Source organism: Macaca fascicularis, chromosome 1 (genome assembly GCF_037993035.2).
Source record: "Macaca fascicularis isolate 582-1 chromosome 1, T2T-MFA8v1.1".
In the NCBI taxonomy this organism is placed as follows: domain Eukaryota; kingdom Metazoa; phylum Chordata; class Mammalia; order Primates; family Cercopithecidae; genus Macaca; species Macaca fascicularis.
In genome coordinates this window covers 159,524,904-159,546,195 of record NC_088375.1, presented here as the reverse complement: position 1 = coordinate 159,546,195, position 21,292 = coordinate 159,524,904, and the positions used below count along the sequence as shown (strand labels likewise).

At 41.4% G+C, this 21,292-nt stretch overlaps 1 long non-coding RNA gene across 1 annotated transcript in view; it reads right to left on the bottom strand.

The window, feature by feature from the left end:
- Positions 1–11,126, bottom strand: part of LOC135968731 (uncharacterized) — a 61,299-nt gene extending 50,173 nt beyond the window's left edge. The window contains exon 1 of the long non-coding RNA XR_010583688.1: positions 10,860–11,126. This is a non-coding gene — a long non-coding RNA (uncharacterized lncRNA). The remainder of the gene's footprint in view (positions 1–10,859) is intronic.
- Positions 11,127–21,292: the final 10,166 nt, after the last annotated feature.

Sequence of the window (21,292 nt, the reverse complement as noted above, 5' to 3'; positions counted from 1 at the left end):
GCACCATGTCTTTGATGAACCAGATGGAATGCAGCTAAGAAAATAAAAGTCAAGCTTCCAACTCTGAATGCACTTTTACTTTGTATAAACACAGCTCATTATTTCACATTATAAAATATGAAAATATATCTAGCGCTTATAAAGTACAAAAAACAAAAACAAACAAACAAACAAAAAACCCAAAATAGCCTATGCTCTTCATTGTAGTGTCTTTTTAGTTTCATTGAACACATCAACTATTTCAAAATACCTTTCTCAAGATTTTTAGGGTTTTTTTTTTGGCCTTGACATTGGCTTTAAACATTTTGGAACATGTTCATTTTCTTATTTGTGTTCACACAGAGGAATTCATATTAAATTAATGCCTAGGCTCTAATTCTAAATTTTAATGCCCAGGTGTTTATAATAACATAATCTTAATAAATGCTCTATTTACTAATTATAATATTACAGTATTATATCCTATTAGGCAGACATAAGTATAATTAGCAAACAATTATAAATGCTAACTACATTTATAATTATCTCATGTTAAATGTTGTAAAATATTATATACAATATTATATAATATGTAACTGCATAACATTATCAAACTTAATTATGATTATTTATACATATTTGGTTATGAGGAATAAAACTATAATCTAATGCCTTTTAAAACATAAACTAGCATTTCAATGTTCATTACTTTTTTAAAAGCCTAAATTTAAAGACATGATTTCCTTAATACAAAACTGTTTTATATGTAATTACCACGAAAGAAATAAACTCATAATATTGACAAAGTCTCTATGTCTTTAATCATTTTTTAAATTAAAATATCTCCCCCAAAATCACAACTTTTAGAAAGTGGTTATTTTGTTGTCCCCAGAAAATATGTACTTTGTTATCTCAGTAACAGAGGTAAATCTTCAATACCTAAATACTGTATTTTCTCCTATCATAATAGTTTGAGATGGATAATTAAGATGTTGGTAAAAAAACAAAACCACTCACTCCCCTTGGTATTTTACCCTGCGTAAAGATTCATTTTAAAAATCTTTTGTGGGCCAGGCGCGGTGGCTCAAGCCTGTAATCCCAGCACTTTGGGAGGCCGAGACAGGCGGATCACGAGGTCAGGAGATCGAGACCATCCTGGCTAACACGGTGAAACCCCGTCTCTACTAAAAAATACAAAAAACTAGCCGGGCGAGGTGGCGGGGGCCTGTAGTCCCAGCTACTCGGGAGGCTGAGGCAGGAGAATGGCGTGAACCCGGGAGGTGGAGCTTGCAGTGAGCTGAGATCCGGCCACTGCCCTCCAGCCTGGGCAACAGAGCGAGACTCCGTCTCAAAAAAAATAAAAATAAATAAAAGATAAAAAAGTAATAAAATAAATAAAAATAAAAATCTTTTGTCAAAAATAAAAAATTAAAATGTACTGGGAGCAAACTGTTAAAATATATCTTCTTTATGCTCTAATCCTCATCAATTACTTTTATAAACTCATAAATTCAGGACACATTGCTAACCAATTTTCTCAAAACACTGTAATAACATTTTCCACAACATAGTTGGTTTTTTTGTTTGTTTGTTTTAAATCCAAATGGAATGACTATCAACCTTTCATTCATGTAATATAAATGAAATTTTGGTTATTCACTATAATTTTAGACATTCATAAATCTCTACTTAGCATTTCTCTTTGGTAATTTAAGATATTGTATCAACAGTATTATTTTAAAAAATTTTTCCAAGGAAAAGAGGAGGAAAAAAAATGCCCTAAAATTAAGGATGTTTAACTTGTAATTTAAATCTTGCTGAGACTTTTGGCTTGTTGTCCTCAAAAGAGAGAAAAAGAGAAAAAAAAAAAAAGCCCCTTTAACAATGGATACAATAGCAAAGCGACCAAAATAAGTTAGACTTGAATATTAAGGGTGTGGTGTTTTACTTTATTTCCCCTTACCCTGAGATCTCTAGAAATAATTTCCAAAGATAAAATTCTGATTAAACTATAATATCTCAGGTAGATCTAGCAGTAGATCTAATTATCTGACTGAAAGACAAATAATGATCGCACTTATTACGCTTGACCCATTACATTTTACTTAAGCTTTAAAGATATGATAATCCTAGCACTTTGGGAGGCCAAGGCGGGCAGATCACTAGGTCAGGAGATCTAGACCATCCTGGCCAACATAGTGAAACCACATCTCTACTAAAATACAAAACATTAAGTCTGGCGTGGTGGCACACGCCTGTAGTCCCGGCTACTTGGGAGGCTGAGGCGGGGGAATCGTTTGAACCCGGGAGGCGGAGGTTGCTGAGAGCCGAGATTGCGCCATTGCACTCCAGCCTGGCGACAGAGCGAGCCTCCGTCTCAATTAAAAAAAAAAAAAAAAGACATTAATTAGTTACCTGTGAATATTTTAAATACATCAAATACAATATTTACTTGTAAATTGCTTGATTTGAAATAAGCATTTTCCTATGCTTAAATTTTAAACTTATTTAGAAGGAAAAAAGGATACTAGAGTTCTACCCTAAAAGGATCAGTAGTGAACATGTTTAAAACTGCATGTACTGGCCTGTAACAATTTACTTTAAAAACCACCAAAGCCAGTGCGGTAACACATGCACATGTAGTCATAGCCACTCAGGAGGATCATTTGGGCACAGGAGTTCAAGTCCAGCCTGAGCAACACAGTGAGATTCCATTTCTAAAAGTCTGGAAAGTCTCTAGAATCACTAATATATATGCTTTTGGTCAATTATCTATTGCCATAAAAACTGACCATCAGAGAACCTAAATAGAAGAGGATACCAACTGGTAGGCTTTATACGAGCAAATTGTGAAAAGAAACTGAGTCCCAGAAAAAAAGTGCCATGTGAGTCCAGGAAAGATCTCTACCCTAACTGTGTGCCCTAGAGAACTCATTCCTCATTTTAAAGGAAAATAGACTTTCCCACCTAACCTCTCCATTGAAAACTTTTCAAAACCAGAGTCTAAGCCAAAGAGAAGCAAACGCCTGAAGATATGACATTTATTGTATAGTTTCTTAAATGCACCTCCCACCAAAAATTAAAACAGTAAAAAATATTTTGATGAATGGAATATATAAGACTTAGAAAGTCTCAACCAGCAAAGCTGAAACATAACTAGTTCTGAAGTTCTGGCTGGCAAATAGCAGCAGTATATAGTTATCCCCTGAATTTCATGATTTTCAAAAGTTTTCACGTTGGAGTTTTAAGTTTCCTGTTGGTTCTCTTTAAGGTAGATGAACATTTTAAGAAACTTGACAGAAATAAGAGATAACTATGCTTTACTTTAAAACTCAAATTTCCATAATTTTTCTCTCTTTACAATATCAAAATTTATTAATATGTCAACATTACTTTTAAGTACTTTATTTCTTAAGAGCCACAGAAAAGTAATCTATGAGGAGTATTTGTCCTATGTAAATCCACAAACTGGAAAATATTATAAGCAAAACAAGTGAATAGTAACTCAATATAGAGAAAAATAGTCAATATCCTTTTTGAGAAAGCAAATTCTCAAAAATATTTAGAAGACAGTTTAAAGTTTAGCAAAAAAGAAAGTCTAAGCCCTTTATCAGACATTCTGAATTAAAGGCTCAATTGCCCAAAAATATTTTGAAAGAATATGAAATTGTAAATTAGTGATTTGATAGTTACTTAGTAATACAAAATACTTTTCTATATATGAAAATTTCAACTACATCATGACAAGCAAGTAAGTTTATTTATTTTTCTCTGATCTAAACTACCAGATTAGCTAGTAGCTGGAAATAATTGACAGATGTGAAAACTTCTTTGTAAAACAGTTTTCTAAGTAATATATCTGTGCTGAAAGTGAAATAGGTAATAAATACTTAAGATTAAGCATTCTGAGATGTGCAACTGACTCTGAAGCTGGCAACATCTAAATAGTGTTTATTTGCCTTTGATGTGTTTCAGTTTTAAATTCTTTCTGTCCTGTAAACTATCAGGTGTTTATGTTTTGTTTTACTTTCAATTAAAACTACAGTCACAAGTTCCATCGGGTCATAGCCTATAGGAGAAAAGTATAATCCCTTTGTTCTATCACTCTATTTTTACCTTCAGGATCTGACATGAATTTATTTAATTATGAACAAATACTTATTGAGCACCCACAACAAATGAGATACAAAAAATAAGAGATAAGAAGAAATATGTTTTAACAGGGTTTCACCCAATAAGAAATCACTAAAATGTATCTGAGTTACATGGTTAAAATATTTATCTATCTTTTGTTCTAATTTCTTTTGCTTTTTAATTATTTTACTTTGAGATATTCAAGAATTTACCTATCCCTATTTTCAGGGTTGAATCAAATTCTATAATACATTCTTAAATAGTCAGCTGTAGTGGTAACCTTGAAAAATAGAAATAGAGAAGCATTTTAAAATTCTTTTAAAGAATGCATAAAATTAGTTTGGAGAGAAAAGATGAAAAATTATATTATTCTACATCAGATAATTGGTTCATAAATATTTTTATATTATCATCTATTCCCGTCTGTGGGGAAAACCAGTTGTAGAGTAGGTTGTTTAATGTCTATCACAGTCAGCCATCTGCCTGTAAGCATCAAGGGATGTGGAAGGACAGGACTGGTCTGTTCTGCTTATCAGCGTGTTTCCCAAGTGCTTGCCACAGTGCTTGGCACATAGCAGGTGTTCAATAAATATGCATTGAATGAATATCCATAGGCCATCTTTTCCATTCTCTTGCTGTCAGAAGGAAGGGTCTACTGCTGCTCTGCTTATCACTCAGGTTGTCTGTCTCTCTCTCTCTGTGTAAAAAAACAAACAACAACAACGACAAAAACAGTTCTGTCTATGTACTCCCCCTCTTTGGGGAAAAAGAGCTTTAGTACCATAGCTCTAAAAATCTTTCCCCACAGAAGGGTTTTAAACTTCCTTTTCCCAAAGGCTTGGCTGTGAAGGGAAGACCAAGAATCAGCACAAATTCATTGGGAGACACATAATTAACCTCTGCAGGTGCATAACCTTCTAGGTTAGGCAGTCTCTGACCCATTTGTCATTCAACCAGGAATTTTCAATGCGTTTTCTCTATGTGGGAAGTCTTTTGGGACCTTATAAAGTCTTTAGAAAGTTCCATACAGTTCTAATCCCTGGGTTCCACACTATCTACCAAAATCAAATCCCCTGAATTTAGATAGGAATTACAATAGAAACCACTACCAGACTTCCTCATTATGGTCCCTAAGCGCCAATGAGCCCTTATCACTGTGACTTTGTTTATTCGAACTTAGAATGTCCTTCACAATTCATTCTTTAGAGGTTCACCACTTACTTAACATTTGTTTATTGCTCTATATTTTTTAAAAATCTTGATACAGTATCTCTTTTGATCATCACAATGACCTCAGTACTTAGTCAAAAAAGTTATTATTTTCCTAATTTTCCAAATAAAAAGTAGGCATAGAAAGGTCACAAGCCTAAGTATCAGAGCTGAGTCTTTTATCTCTAAGTTGAGATTTTTTAAAAAAAGATGACTTAATGTATGAATCACAAACTAGTAACCTTCTTAAGTGTCTCAACACAGTTCTTTTACAAACCAAAATTAATTTAAATGTGCGTAAGCAAGCTACGTCATAGGCCCCCATGCTGTACGGTATTTTACTGGACCCTTCCCACATTCATATTACTATCTGATCATTAAAATTGTTTGCACTGCGATCCCATCAAATGGAACAGTCATTCATTCATTTATCCTTCCATCTGTTCGCCAAACACAGTTGCAGTCACTACCTGAGGCACTAGGAATGAATCTCAAGTTCCATAAGACATACTCACTGACCTCAAAAAGTTTTTAGTAAAGGAATCACATAAGCCCATCTGGACAAAAAGGTAACAAATAGAGGAAATGCCAGCCAAGCATAAAGGTCAAATATTTAAATCAGTATGTGAGGATCAGATCATGGAAGGTAATCTATATGGCTAGTATGTCTCCATTACCTCTCTCACTTTGATTTTCAAATGCCATTCCAGAGTGCAGCTTTCAAAATTTAAATTCCAGGTCTTTATTAATAGTCTATCATATGGAATGATAAGTTTAGATTTCACTTCAGATTAGTCTCAGTTCATTACAGATTCATGTTAAACACCGGTAACTATGTTTTGGAGGAAAGCTTAAGGCTGTAATTCTACCACAAATTTAAAATTTTTTAAACAAGTATTCAATATATAACAAAAAAGGTAGATAAGAGAGATGCCTTATTTCTGATCAACAAAGAAAATTATATTCTATTTTATAGCTAGATTATAGCCACTTCAAATGTTTGACCACCACATGGACCACTGATTCTAAGTATATATAGTGTTATTGTATCAAACTCAGTGTATGTGAAAAGCCACATAACCAAAATGTACCCAAAAGGAACACATCAAGTTTTCTGTATATTACCTAATACTAAGCTTCTGAATATAGAAAAACTGAATTATATTTTTAAACTATTTGTTGATTTGTTAAAGGGGCTCTGGCTCAACCACAACATAAAAAAAAGTTTGGATTCGACATCTTGGAATTTCTACCAAAAACCCTAATCCAGTTCAAGACTGTCAAAACTGTCAAAAACAAAACTGTACTAGTTTTGTATTCATCTTTAAACCCCTAGCCTCACAAATCAGCATGTACAGGAAAAGAACACATAATGGGACACTGAGGCTCAGAAAGTTATGTGATTTCCCCACGGTCACAGAGCTAAAAACCAATGGGGTTGAAATGAAAACACACGTCAGTAGATTTCAACTCTAAGACCTTTCACTTCAGCATTCTACCTTTCTAAGAAACAAGAAGTTGAGAAAAATTGAGGAAATCAAAATAAAATGTGTGACAAATGCCAGTAGAAATCAACAGATCATATAAACAGTTCTGTGATTATGGTGAGGCAAAATGAGGAGCAATCTTCTCTACAAGAAAAGCACAACACAGACTTAGTCCAAAACCCAAGATTAAACAGAAAACAATTAAAACTGCAATGTTTCCTCAGGGGTAAAAAGCATTAAATTAATTCAATCAAATAACCTATCCTTTCTCTCCTGATATTTTCCAGCATGTATGAAAGAAGAAAATTATACTTTGATCTCTAAAATTATTAGAGATAGTAACTAAATTTAACTTTATGGCAATTCTTGTAAGTGCTAAAACATCTTAACATCTAAATTTTTACTCTAAATTCCCAAAACTTTCCACAGACAAAAACTCAACTTTTAAACAAGAAAGGCTGCTAAACAGTTTATCTCCAATTTGTCTCTATGAAAAACAAACTCAGCTTTGCAGTTTGGGGATAATTAATCCCCAAAGCTAGCAAATATATGGTGGAAAAACAGCAAATATTGGCTTCAGTAATATATTGCCTTGAAAGATAGTATCTGTAGAATCCTCCTTCCTCCCCTAATCATCTAAAAGTTTTCCATAATAAAAATATAAAATTATTATGTAGGAAAGTGACAGGGAAAGGTTAGAGCAAAAGAGCTGTTCAGGTTTTAAAATCCAACAAACTAAAAAACTAGCCCCAATACTATACCCAATCACCACTCTTTCAACAGATTCTACAACAGACCAAAGGAATAATTATGATGTAAGACTCAAAACAATCCAGCAGATGGATGTTTTAGGAACATCAAGTTAAAGCCATCCCCTCCTCATACCTGAAAAAGTACAGAAAGTGTAGTTTATCTTAAAAGCCATAAATTAATTCCCGATAGCCTTGTGGGGGTAATTTGCTTCTGTTCCACACAAATGACTTTAAGATTTAACTTTAAGATTTTATAACATACACAAGGTATTGTGATCATCTGATACTTTACTAATTCATATACAAAGTATTGTGATACAATACAAAGTATTGTCATACATATACTTTACTAATTCATATACAAAGTATTGTGATCATCTGATACTTTACTATTTTAATGCCTTTAAGATTTTTAAAACATATGCAAAGTATTGGGATCATCTGATACTTTATTAATTCAAAGCCCAGGGGGTAGATAAAAATCATTAAAGAATTACAGGGATGAGCTAGTTGTATTTTTGTCAGTCTCCTTAATAGATTGAGAATTTTCTGAGAACAAGGACCACCCATGTCTTATTTTTGTATCCCCAGTTACTGGTATGTAGTAGGTGCTCAATACATACTTGATTAATTAAATTCACAAAGATGTACATAGTTTTCTTTTGATAATCATTGACACTCTTTTGAAGATGCCTTTTTGTACTGATGTAACTGCAAATTTTTTTTAAGAAAATGAATCAAATTAATTATTCTTCCAATCCCAGGTTTTATAAGAGTATAACCAAGAACTAAATATGTGTAGAAGAAGGCATTAGACCTTAAAGAGGCACATAGAAAACTCGTGTAGAAGTCCAGATTGACTAAATCAAGTTTATTATTTTATCCATTAAATAGTCTAAGCAAATTAATTGGAACCAGACATATGAAGATCCGTAAGGTTTTCTAGTAACCATTATTTAAAAAGAAATGTATAGGGTACATTTCAACACATCCAAAGTAGCAGTTTAAGAAAAATGTAGATCCTGATAAATATTTAAAAGTATATATAGGCAAAAATGTTATGATACTCATTCTCTTTTTATAACCATACTTATTACACAGTTAACAAGGTACTCAATTCCAAATGATATGTATAATGTCAGTTATCCACATAACCATGAATCTATTTTATTTAGAAATTACACCAAAACAAAAAGTTGTTTTCCGAAACCAATAAAATGACAATACATCCCTAAGTAGTTATTTAATAGACACACCTTAACCACAGCATCTGATTAATGAGCAATAAAAGCAGTCTGTCCAGGTACCAACTGAAAGAATGTGACAACCTGGTTTTGGTAGATCACAAAGCAAACTTATTTGTTAACTGAAAAATACTGATTTCTAGGAATAAGTGTCAGAAGCTTATTAAACCAAATGACAAGGTTGATATTTCTAGACTTCTAACTAAAATATCACGAGAAGTTGCCATTTTTAAAGCTTTATACTGGGGTACACATATTGGATGTAAACAAAATAGGTCAATCTATCAACCAAAGTGTTCCATTCTAGAAAAGATATTTGAAAATACACAGCCAATATTTGCTTTTTCTAGCCAATTCCAGCCTTGCAGTTATTCCACTGTTAGATGTAAGCTTAGCCATCAACTATAGACGCTTGAACATTTTTTGGATTGTCACAAATGACCTTAAGTTTGTTAGCTTTTGATAATGTAATGCAAAACCTTTATGAGTAGCCACAAAATTAAAAAAAAAAAAAAAACCACTTTAGGTAGACTCAATGCTCGTCTGTGTTACATTTAATATATACTTAATATGATCCCATTACAATGTTATTCTATTTTATTATTTTGAAAGTCAATTATTACACCTTTGGAATAATGTCAAAAATACAAATTCCAAGTTTAATGTAATGAAGAAATACACAAATTATCAGAATTATACATTAACTCCCAATAGCCACATCCAAGTTCTGTGTGAGTGTGTGTATGTATGTGTGTGTGTGTGTGTGCACCCGCGTGCACGTGAGAGAGAACTGTTTATCTGGGTTATTTTATTTTAAAGTTTTGTTTCGTTTCCAAATATTTTTCTTATACTATTTTAATAGTTCTTCCTATCCAACACTTAGCTCAAATGCTTTTGACCTATGTGAATGTGTTTCTAATGTCTGTCAGTCAATACAAAAGCATAATTTCATTAAAATATATTATATATGCTCAGGACTGACAGAACATTATAAAATGAAGTTTGGCTAAAGTTCAACAGGGCATCAAATAGCACTGGCAAGAATTTTCTTAAACAGATGGTGTAAAATCTTGCTGACACAATAGTGTGTGCTTAACACAGGAACGGTATCAGAAACAGATGTGTTTCAAATGACCAAAGTACCAAACAGAAACAATAATCATGGAATATACATTTAAAAACAATACCCTTGCCAGCTGGGGAAAAAAAATTGTAAATGTATGTCTTTGTCAAATACGAAATGCTACTCATATTTTTCCAGACTAAACTTGGCATACAAATATTTTCCCTTTTGCATTCTCTTATATATTGGCATTAAACTTCTATGAGGGTGGCCAAAATTAATGATATAATTATTCATACATGTTAAAAGAAACTAAGTCCTTGATTTAACCTAAGAAATTCAGAGGGTCTAAGGCCTATTCATCATTTGGAACGGAAAACATTCTCAGCCCAGAAGAATCTCACAGGCGCGCGCGCGTAGGTAGACGTAGACACACACATACACACACACACCTTTTACCTTTTAAAAGGGCTATATACTCGTGCATGGTCAGTTACAAGTATTTGCCCAAGCTTTACACCATAGTATTAAAAGTTCTAAGGACCAAGGGCCATGGCTGGCACAGGAAGTAAAGCCAAGTAGAAGAAACTCGAATTCCCGAGGAAGCCCTCCCAGAGGCTGAAATCGCGGGCCTCCGGGTGACGGTCAGGCCCAAGGCCCCTAGCGCCTGGCCCTCAGGGCTACTGCCTGCCCGCCTAGACGCCGCGCCCGAGGAAGGCAAGCGGCGAAGCCACTCCGAAATGACAGCGGCCTCCCCCGGCCGTATCACTCCCTCCAGCCTTTCTTCCCGACTCGGGCATCCGGAGCCTGTCCACCTCACAGGACAACCCAGGCACATTATCTGTTCTGGCCTAGTTAGGCCTTGCCCCCGTGGCCTTGTTGTTTGTTGCTGGTTTCGGTTGTGGTTTTTCCTCTTATTTTCACAGCGTTCTGTGGGGTGCTCGAATGGGCACAGAGGGAGCTTTTCAAGTGTTGGGCAATAATTACCTACCTATTTACCAGTAGATACGGCGGAGGGGAAGGAGGGCTTGGGCCTTGAGTCTCCTTCAGGCTCTCCTTCTCAGGAAAGAAAGGTCTTATCCTCTGGAAGACCGATCTGATTCCAGGAGAAGAATGTTACCCATGTGAAACCGAAGCGTCCGCCCTGGGGTTTCCCACGGAAAAGGATGCGAGGAGGGCGGCGGTCAAACCCACCAGGGCGACGCGAGGAGCCTGTCTGAGGGCCTGGGCTCGGGTAGGCGTCCAGGCGCTCGGAGCCGCGGCCACCCACACCGACTTTGGATTAGTGATGAGGAGGGGCGGGGCAGAGGATCACACAGGGTCCTCCACCTGCTTCCCGAACAGAGCTTGTTTCCGGGGCGCCGGCTCTCATCGCCCAGCCCTGCGCCCAAATGCCTCAGCGCCTCCCGGAGTGCACTGCACGGTGGGGATGCTCCCAACCTGCACTGGGGCTGGACAACTGAGGCCTGAAAGCAGTGCCTCCCGGAGTGCACCGCGCGGTGGGGATGCTCCCAACCTGCACTGGGGCTGGACAACTGGGCCCTGAAAGCAGTGCCTCCCGGAGTGCACCGCGCGGTGGGGATGCTCCCAACCTGCACTGGGGCTGGACAACTGGGACCTCAAAGACGTGGGGACCTGCCTGGCTCGAGGGCGTTTCTCTCGAGGTCGCTTTCGAAGGCAGGCGCCAGCTCAGGCCTCCAGGAGCGAGAAAAGGCCTCAACTCCCAATGGACGCGCCCTGCGGGCCTCCGCCTCGCCTCGGGCGTTGGGGTGTTACCAAGGAAATGCAACAATATTTATGACCAGCAGGCGATAAGAAAGTGTTCGCCCAGCACGCGATCCACCTCCCTCCCCTGGCTGATTGCCATCCTGCAGCCCATCCCCCTCCCTCTCCTCCCCGCTCCCCGATCCCAGACCCAAGCTTCACACGTGTCTAACTCCATTCCCACCTAACCGTGCGCAGCGCTCAGGTCCCTCAAGACTCGCCCCTCCTACCCCACTCCCCCAGTCCCGCCATCCTCAAGGTCTTCTAAGAGAATTCTCACTTCTATTATAATGCTTCAGGAGACTGGGAGGAGCCACACAGCCAACATGCAAGGCCACAAAATATTATTTACATGTAGCACAATGGTTAAGACCTTGTAATGAGTTTAGGTTCATCCTCTGTCGCTAGTTTGTCGTGAGAATGTGGGCTACCTCTCCGAGCTTCAGGTTCCCCATCTGTGAGTCAGGCATAATAATACATTCTACTTAACAGAAGATTGTGAGGACTACATATGACAACATATGTAAAAGCCAGGCAAAGCTAAACAATCCATGGTACTTCTCATAAAAGGATGCAAATTCATCTCTAAAAATACAAAGTCTTTTTAGGAAAAAAGTTATCTCAGCCTGGGGGAAGGGTGGTTTAAAGAAGCAGGAATTCTGACTTAGTTTACAGCATACTTTTTTTCTGCATCCTGACCTTTAAAAGACAGATTTACATGGATTAATCCAAGTTATTTTTTTAAACGCAAGAGGTTCCTCCCCACACACAATACCCCAAAATATTAGCGAAGCAGGGCAGAAGTATTCTGAATGAGAAGAGGGGAAAGAAACCTTGAAAAGGCATCGTATGTGTTAAAAGCTTCAAAAGAAACTGCTGCCTATTTATTTCTTCCCAAAACTTTGAGATGCAAAAACAACAATGATGCAAACTGTAAAGAGCTTAGCCAGATCAAGGTGTTATTACTGAAAGTCGGAACAACCTAAAGACTCCATTTAAAATTAATAGTAATAATAATAAACACTTGTTGGAGGCCCTTCTGAGGAAGGGGGGGTGGTATATGAGGGAAAGAAATGGGATTAACCACTTCTAAAACAATTTTTGTTGTGTTTCTAAGCCTATAGCAGTTATAGCTGAGTTCGCAAATCTTAGTGTGTCTGCCAAGAAGACAAACCAAGTCTTAAGAATAAGGCCCTAGTGCTTTCTCCCTTAGTGCTGAGTAATTTCAATATCGCAAGCGCTGGTAAAACCATTCCAGGTTGCATAGTGTCTTCCAGCCCTTTTTCTGGACTTTGGAATCCCAGTCAAGTCCTAGACCAGAGCTTATTCCTGCTTATTCTCCCAGACTGTGACTGGGGAAAGACTAGGCTCAGGCGCCAAGGCACCCAGGGCACACTACTGTGACCTGCTGTAGAGTGGAACCTGTCCTACCCAAGAGCAAAGACTCCATCTACTGCCCTCCTGTTTCCTCCCTGTTCTTCCTCCTTTTTGTGGACTGTAAATGAAGGTGTATCTCCTTTCCAGTTCAGAGAGGACAGCATGCAGCAGCACCTGGCTCCAAATGACCTCAGCTCCCATTCTGACTGTCCACCTTGGGTCCCCTTTTTACCCTGTAGCAAGCCAAAATCTACATCAATGTCTGGCCATCACACACAGCATTTCAAAGTGCGCATCCAGAGTCTGTCTATGGGGGCTTGCCGCAGGCTTCTCCTATCCAACATGTTCCTACTGGCCCCCCCAGAGCCTCCTGTATAAACAGAGGCCCTGACCCAGTTGGTCTCTTAGGCACCCAGAGTAGGTTTCCCAATAATTGCAAATGCTGAGGTCTGAAGTTCTCTCAGGAGGGAAGAACTCAAATGCACCATGATGCCTGAGGATCCCTTGGAGGTTATAAGCTTATAAGCCTTTGTTATAAGACAAAAATAGCAAAGTAATTAAAAGTCAGGCCTCCGTGTGGGTTGTCTGGGTTTGAATTCTGACCTGGCTTGGTAAAATACGGCTTTGGGCAAATTAAAGTGAGGTTGTATGCCACAACATCAGTGGGGCATCTGACAAAAAAAACAAGCCACTTGCTAATGATTATGTCAGAATTTCCATGCCCTTTCTTACCTAGCTTTTCAAGGGATTGAAAGATGCAGGAACTGGGCAAGAAGGGCAAAGAGGTAGGAAGCGCTAGAACTACCAAGGCAGAGAAAGGCATGAAACCCCCTGCACCTGCCAGCATATACTTTCATTCCGAAAGCAATTTTTTATTGTCTAGTGCCAGGCACTGAACTAGGTTTCAGAGAGTCGTTGGAACAGCACACGGTTCCTGCATCCGGGAAGCTTGTAGAGCTTCAGGAAGAACTGCAGGGGTCGACTTTATTCACGTTTGTGTGGGAAAAAAACTATTGCTAAAGACTTCTCCGGAGGGGTCAGTGAATGAGAAACAATATAATAGCCTTTGCACAAACTGAGCCAGGCAGCGCAGCCTCTGCTACTGCACACAATAACAGGAGTTTCGGTCAAGGCCCAAAGGAAAGTTTCAGAAGTGAGCGCAGGCCTTAGGACTTCAGTCTGTCGGAGATCGAGTCACCGTCTATCCAATCCAGATTTTGATCCACTAGCTGATGATTAGACATCGAATTATGTAATCTGCAAGGAAAAGGAGAGAGAAAGATTTTACCGCCGATTTAAGCGTTCTCCTTTTTCCTGTTCGTGGCTGTTTTATTCTGCACTTCAGTTCATTCAATGCTGTTTAACCTCTGCCCAGCAAGAGTAGGGGTGGGAAGGGGGCGCTCTTCTCCACAGGACACGAGACGCCCCCCAGCTGCTCAGCGGAAGTGGGCAGAGGCAAGAGGCTAGCGGCTGGACCGCTTGTGCTGGAGTGGTAAAGAACTGTCATGAATCCATTTACTGAAAGCATCAATTTCTGAACTCACTGTAAAGAGGACAAACACCACAAAGTAGTTAAAAGTCAGGCATTCGCGTCGGATGCCTGGGTTGGAATTCTGCCCTGGTTTGGTAAAATATGGCTTTGGACAAATTAAAGTAGGGTTGTGTGCCACAACGTCAGTGGGGGCGTTTGGCAAATAATAATCAACAGCTATCATTACTGCCATTTTCAGAGTATTCAGAAGGTTGTGCAGACTGACAGAAGGGTGCCAAGCATTTTTGAACGTGCTAGATTAACTCTCATATAAACCAGCAATAAAGGAGATGAAAAAGGTGTTCATTGTGCATCCTTGGGCCTACTTGCCATGATAGAGGTGGCTCCAGGCAGCTGCACTCATCTCTGGAGCCTCTGCAGCCCAGGGAGGTGCGTCTAGCCTCTGTGACCGTTTGAACCCCTGGAAATGGTCAACTCGCTGAAGAACATTGACCTACTCTTCACTGGGGAAATTGGGCCTTTGGTGGCTCCTCTACATCCAGACCTCTCTAGGGAAGTGAAGGAGGATGTAGTAGGAGAAAGATTATATTCACTGAGAACCTCCTGTGTGTATGAACACTTAATTCAACATTATGATTTTTATGACAATTTCCAAGTGATGCCATCTTCATTTTACAAATGAGAAAGCTCAAGTGTTAAAATTTTAAATTGCTCAAAATTCCATTACAGATGTGACTAACTTCAAACCTGTGCTCTTACAGTTGCCAACCTCTTAAACCTTGAACTCCCACAAAGGAAGGCAGGCAAGCAGGGAAGGAGGAAGGGAGAGGAGGAGGAGAGAAAGGAAAGGAAGAAAACCTTGCCACAATTACAAGAACCATTCTCCTGTAGCAGAAATGCATATAAAAGTTATTTAAGTTTTTAAAATTCATGGCTCAAGATTCTTGGGCCAACTTTTTTTGTAAAAGTGTGGCTTTATGAGTTACACCGGAGGTGGAAGTGTTGCTGGGGAGAACCTTAGACACCAAAGTTGTGGGCGGATGGCACAGGCCTGTGTGGGGCTCATTCACATTGGTTAACAACCTGAGCTGAGGGTTCTCTTATCAAAATCTCATCCAATTCTGCGAATAGGAGGCTCGCACAGTCCCGCTTCTCCCTCTCACCCCATCCCCAGAAACCGAGAAAACCAACTGGCGCCTGCCTTTTTGCACTTAGGTAAAGTTTAGTTTTCCTGCCACACTGGCCCATTTGGGCTTTCAGACATCCCTGGGGAAGCGGGAAAACGGGGATGTGGAAGGAGGGGAGAAGCCTGTAGAGTCTCGGTTCCATCCTCCTTCTTCATCAGCGAACTCAAGGCTATATCCGCCCGGTTAGCCTGGGACTTGTAGGGAAACGCGGTAAAGGGAGGCGGTTAAAGAGTTGGATTCTCTCTCTCTCTCTCTCTCTCTCTCTCTCTCTCTCTCTCTCTCTCTCTTCCCCTCCCTCTCTCTCTTCCTCCCTCTACCTTGGACTTTGGCTTTTACAGAATTATCCAGGCAGAGTTCTGTAGAAACAGGTTAGAATCAGGTTTCCATTGGTCCTGATTTGTTTATCATTCTAAACGGTAAAATGCATATAAAACCGGCACCTCCAAACCACAGGCGTGCTTAAGGCGCGATTGTCGGCTTGGAAATGTCACAATGAATAAATGGTGTAATGGACTTTAGCGTTTCGCGCCATAGCATTTAGCCGGGAGGCTTTCCAGGCTGCCCTGCTTAATTTCGGGCTCCGTTTGGTTCCTAATTTTCTCTCTCCCATCCTCTCTCTTAGACTGGAAACGCTTCCCCTATTCCTTCCGTAGCGGACGGGGAGAGGTTACTGGCACTCTGCGCACCGGCTGAAAAGAAACACCGAGTCACTGGTGCAGGCTTTTGGTCGCAGAACTTGGCTTTCCGTTATTGGTTCTCCAGAACCGCTCGAGACAACTGGCCCCATCCGGTGTATCAGACTGCAGTGAGGAATGCCGCGGGGCGGGTGGCGAAGGCCGGGTCTGCCCACCAGTGGATTCCCGGGTGTCCCGCGTGGAGCAGGCTTGCCTAGCTGGGAAGCCCATCAAACCTCAGTTTTGGCCCACAGTGGGAGAGACCTGTGGGTCCCAGACGGAGGCCCTCGCCCGTTTTTGGCGACCTCCACTGGCGTGAATAAACGCGCCCCTCTCTTACCCTCAGAAACTGTGGGTGGCAAGGTCTAAAAAGGAGTCTGGGACCGGTAAGTCCCAAGCTGAGCGCGTTTACAGCTCTGCCATCCCTGAGGGGTTATGCAGGTTCTGAGCAGCGCGAGTTTGTGGAAAGAAGCTCTAGAAGCAATCTCCTAAAGTCTTTTCCCAGACTAATATTTATAATGGTTACGCTGGGGGGGAGGGCAAAAATCCAAAGACACCGTCTCCTAACCCTGAACCAACTGTGACAACTGCAGTTTCAGATTGGTTTTAGCTGAGATTTCACCTTCAGGGATCGAAGGAGTCGCCACCAGAATTCTGCCAGAATCTGTACCTCCTTATGGTCGCGAAAGTCTCCCCATCCTCCACCGCCTCCTACAGTCCTCTGGCCCACTGTACCCTTGGCGTTGGTGCCCCGGAGGTGGGCGGTGAGGGCCGCGGGCCGGGTAAAGCTCGGATCCGCAAGAGCAGGGCTCTGGTACTGCGCCTGCAGGCCGCCCGGGAGTCCTGGATGCGCCTCCTTTGACCACGTTTTCTCCTAGCCTCCAGCTGTGCCTCGCCCGGGTCTCCACAGGTCTGACCCAGGCGAGTTCCCAGAAGGCGGGCGGGAGGAGCCATACATAGCAGGCGTATTTCGGGGATCCGAGTTTCCGGAGATTGCCTGAGCACCGCGGAACCTCCAGGTTAAGTTCTCTCAAACGTGTGGTTACTCATCCCGAGGAGCTCAGAGGCAAAGGGTTCTATAGTCAAGTTGGTGGGGACTTTCCCTACTTAAAGGTATAATTTGCTAATTCGGATCTATTGCTTTTAAATATCGAGTTCCAGAGACCTCTGTCAATGCAGGCTTAATTTCATCCCACTGATGAAGGATGTTTATAAACGGCGCCTGCAGTGCGAGCTGGGTGTGAAAATATCAGTTTTATGCCTTTTGATAAGAATTACCGAGGCGGAAGGCTTATTAGACGATTACAAATTTCGCAGCTGCTCGCAGCCCAATTAGGCAGCTCTTCGGGTGAGTGGAAGCTGTGGGGGTCGGGGTGGGTTGGTGTTCCCTCTCTCCAGCCCCGGACCTCCAATCAAGGCCTGGCTCCACGGGATCTAGACCCCTTCCCTGCCCCCATCGGTTTTTAGGGAGATGCACTCAAGGCTTCCCTGGAGCAGGAAAGGCACAGCCTGGGACAGGAGGCACTCGGAAGTCTCTCAGGCTGTCTTTCCCATGGGCTTGCAAAAAGCCCGGTGATCGCGGGTGTTGGTAGACACCTTGGGTGGGCCTGCGGTCTCTGATTTTCAAATTTTCAATTTAGTAGGTAGGAACTGTCACGACGCAGGCGATTGCTTTTCCACCTGTGGACACACAAGATAATGTTTTCTTGATCAGAGTCTTCGTTCAAAATTGGAATCAATTGGAGTTTGGGCTAAAAACCCTCATTTCTAAGACCAAACAAACAAAAACAAAAAACTCTTTTGATTTTTAGCCCAAGTACCCCTGTAAATTAGCAAGGTACTTTTGCTTTGCCCCAGCCGAGGACGAGCGCAGGTAAGAGGTGTGACGCCAGCTCCAAGGAACCCGGCCACTATGAAGAAGCTATACCTTCCTACGCCAGCCCCTGACAAAAGGTCAGAAGGTCGTTGTAACCCAGACCGACAGGACGATCAGCCCTGGCATTCATAGCAAACACATTCCCCTCTTCTTGCACACTTGACCCCGAGCCAAAGGCTTATACCGCCAGGACATAGAAATTGACTCACCGCCCAGAGGTTTACAGTTCAAGGATGGGTGCGCGCAGCTGCACCACGGGACAGGTCAGCATCCCACAGGCGCCTGGAGTAAAGCGAGGCCAGACCAATCTTTCAGGGCTTCTGCTCCTGTCTGACGACCATTCTTCTTCCCCAAGCCCAGAAACCTCTAAAAATGAATTATTTTCTCCACTTATGCAGAGATAGACGCTCTTAGATCAAGATTAGTATTTTGAAAACCTGATTGAGAGCCGCCTGATTAGGCAAGGGTGGGTGGAAAGACCGCATAAACGCCCGCACCCCCGCCCTACTTCCCTAACACAGCTCTAGCTCTCTCTGGATCTCCAAATGACCCGCGCGATAAATTCTCCTCGATAGTAGCCAGACAGTACCCCAGATTCACTTTAAACCGCCCCCCCCACCCCCACCCACACACACACAGAGTAATTAAATATCCAAACTGGACCTTTATGTTTAATTCCACTTTCAACGAAATCCTGCTCTATACACGACCTGATGGCGCCAATGTTCTGCACGACTCTGACTTTCCATTCAGAAGACCGGTCTCCAGAACGATGCTATTTCATGGAAAATGCATTATGTGAATTTCCCCACCACCCCCAATACCGATTTTTGCACTTGATGAAAAACACAAGTCTTTCTGGTTCCCACGCACAAGTTAGCTTTTTGAAAAGTCAATCCACCCTAATCTTTCAATTTTCTAAGAGGGCACAGATTAATTATAGCGTCTCCTCCCTTCGCTCAGTAAATTTAAACGAGATCTCCCAGAGAGGACCTGCAGGGGGATGGCTAATATTAACTTGTGCGCAGCTGCGCGAAAAGAAAAACAATGGCGATAGGAAAATGCTCTGAAGACTCTAGTGTTTATGGGAGAAAAATGCAATGGAGGAAAAACTAAATCTGTAGTGGTAACTCGGTCCCAGACTTTTGCGCAGGCTCACTTCATCACAGGAAAGGCTATCTATCTCCTCCGCTAGCCGGCTGCTGACCGAGCTGGGTTCTGGGCAAGATCCTTTCGATCTTTTTCTTCTATACAAATAAGGCAAGGAGATAAGACATGTGTGTGTGTGCGTGCGTGTGTGTTTACACATATATTTCCACGTAATTAAAGCAAAATCCTATCATTCTGTTAAAGGCCTTTAAGAAACAGACTCCTAGATCTCAGTTTCAGAAGTTTGTTTAGTTTTTTTAATGGAAACAAAAATCATTAAAAAATAATCTTTTAACCAAATTTGTCTTTATGCACTAAATAATGAAATAAAGTTTATACCACAAAGAGTCTGTTTTAAACAAACACACCTTCCAGTCTTAATAAAAATTACGGTACCCAGAGTACCTCCCTCCGCTGCTCCCCCGCCCGCAGTCAGAACTTGAGGCAGTAGACCAAGGCTGCTAGGGCTTAAATTTTGTCTAGGAGATGAAATAGCAATACTCATTAGCAACATACTTTTGTCTTTCTTGTGGCCTTGATTTCAAATCTAGTCGCAAATCATAAGCTTTTGTGTTGCTCAGATGTTCCTTCTTTATCTTAATGAGAAAATTTTTCGGAAAGGGAGCGCGAACTGCTAGATAAGTCAGCCCCCAGGCTGCCAGAAGAGGTGGCGTTTCTCGGCTAGACCGGAGAGCTGCGAGTTTCAACAGAATGACTAAAACTTTCAAGTCACCCAGACCTCCACTTCCCCTTCTGCTTGCTGCAGAAAGAGATGTAACCTGAATCTTTGTTTAGGTTTGGGTTGGGGAGCGAGAATTTAAAAGTTATGGCAAATGCAGACAGCAGATTTTTTAAAGTCAAGTTAACGGGACATCCCCCATTTTTTTTTTCTTTAGTACTAAACCTGAAGTCAGTTAGCGTGTCCTGATAAAGATTTTAACATGTAGAGAAGGCGGGTTTTCCTTAAAGAGGTGAGGCTATTTCTCCAGGAAAAGACTTTCCCCCACATGCCCCCTCCCTTTATATTAGGTTCCACCCTCTGGAAAACAAAACTTTTTTTTTTTTTTCTTTTCCTGGAGGGACAGAGCTCAGTGAAGTCGGGAAAGGAATTACGGTTCATCAGAAAGTGGTCAGGCCACAGCGGCCTCTTTGGACGAAGACACACTTGTAGCATTATCCTTCTCAGCATCAGCTTTTATTAGTGGATCGGGGCGGGGGGCGGGGGAGATCGGCAGACACCGACAGCCTCTGACCCTCTGGAGTTGGTATGTGATAAGCAGCCCTAGCAGTGCCATGTATTGGAAGAGCGATCAGATGTTTGTGTGTAAACTAGAAGAAAAGGACGTGCCGGAGCTGGCAGTTCCCCCTGAGAAGGTGAGCGAGCCGACGCCTGGCCAGACCCGCTGAATCGCAGTGTCCTTGAAACTAGAGTTGTTTGGGCTCCTAAACGAGGTTCAGAAACTACCTGTAACGGCCTCATCTTCAGACCTGGCAATTTTTTTTTTTTTTTATTACGTAGTAGCGTTAGTCAGTAATCATTGCACTCCCTCCCCAAAAGCTCACTTAACCTGAGACATGGAGACTGTAATTTGGGACATGAAGCCTCGAGCCTAAGGTGCTCTCAGGTCCGTGTGAGTCGTGCTTTTGTTCTGTTTGCTGTGGTGATCGTGGCTGTCCGGGAGAGTGGGTCGGGAGGACTGGGCGGTTGTCGGTGGAACCGGAGACCCGGCTCGTTTCGCTAGGATGCCCGAGAACACTTGCTGGCTCTGAGGCACACCTCCCTCTGCGGGGCTCCAGAAAGGCCTCTGGGATCCCAGGGTTGGCCGGGAGAGCCATTTTACCTAAAATGCCAAAAGAAAACCGCAGGGCACAAAACGAGTCACGCGGTTTGTCTGAGTAGACTGG